Below are 1,194 nucleotides of genomic sequence, written 5' to 3'. Positions count from 1 at the left end.
GTGGAGATATCTAACTTGAGTAAGAGAAGATCTTGCTCATCCATCGTTTCTTTTGGTAAATTGCAGCTACATAAAACTTTATAGCTCTTTCACATGCAGCATGTGACTTGATCCCCCAAACAAGCTCGATGAGGTGAGAAACAGCTTGATTAAATGATCTACCAAAGGTCACCTGGCTGGTAAGTGGAAGAGCACCAGAATGAGATTTTTAGTTCACTCAGTTAAAAAAAAAATCTGTGTGTCTATTATGGGTAGGTGCTATATTAGATCTTAGAGACACAGTGTGGACAAAGAGGGCAGCAAGCAACAAACAAAAATGTTTGTAATAGTTGTGATAGGTGCAATACTAGAAAAGAATGGATTGCAATGCAGATTTATAAGGGGGTCATAACCTTGCCTGTGGTGAGGTTTGGATCAGGAAAGGCTGGCCCAAAGATGTGACATTCTTGCTCCCAAACCATGTCCTACCTCCTAGTTTAAGAGTTCAACACCAGTCGGTTCTGCACTCTGATTAGAAAACTTGTTCTAGCAATAGATGAAACAAGAGAAATACAATGAGAGGATAGTGTGTTTTTCATCAAGCTAAATATATTTACTACACTTGATCTTAGCCAAAAGGCCGAGAAGCGATGCAAGCTAAATATATTTAAAGGTCTATCTTACTTTCTGAGATTGTCTTTCCTTTTTCATGGTTTTAAAAAAACACTCTTTCTTTTACACAGTGATTATTCCGGTAAATAAAAATCTCTATTTTTCAATAAGTTACTTGGGGCTATTATAAATTTTAAATCCTGTATCAATCTCCCCAATTTCATGTAAGATATTTTTAGTAAACAAAATCCCAAAGTCTGGGAACCAGTGATCTCTACCCTGCTAAACGCCCCACCCCTACTCTTCCTTTTATTTTATGGGCAGAGGAAAGACCTTCTTACTAACCTGTTAAGTCAAAGGAATGAGATAGTCCCTTTGCACTTATGTGGGAGATAAGATTCAAAATAATACTGAAACAGACAAACTCAGATGCACAATGTCATTTCAGGAAATGAGAATAAACAGAATGTAAACATGCGCTTCGGTATACGGGCTGGAAAGTTTCCTAGCCAGCTATCAAGTCAACCTCTATATAGATGAGGGTGAGAGACAGGGCAGAAGGAGAGCGAGCTGAAATTGAAGGCTGCACTGACAAGGAGAAGG

The 1,194-nt window shown here is 38.4% G+C and overlaps 1 pseudogene; it reads right to left on the bottom strand.

Moving 5' to 3' along the window:
- Window positions 1-473: 473 nt before the first annotated feature.
- LOC134365277 (U2 spliceosomal RNA) lies at window positions 474-631 on the bottom strand (annotated as a pseudogene).
- Window positions 632-1,194: the final 563 nt, after the last annotated feature.

The sequence above is a fragment of the Cynocephalus volans genome, chromosome 16 (genome assembly GCF_027409185.1).
Source record: "Cynocephalus volans isolate mCynVol1 chromosome 16, mCynVol1.pri, whole genome shotgun sequence".
Taxonomy (NCBI): Eukaryota; Metazoa; Chordata; class Mammalia; order Dermoptera; family Cynocephalidae; genus Cynocephalus; species Cynocephalus volans.
This window is presented reverse-complemented; position numbering and strand designations above follow the sequence as displayed.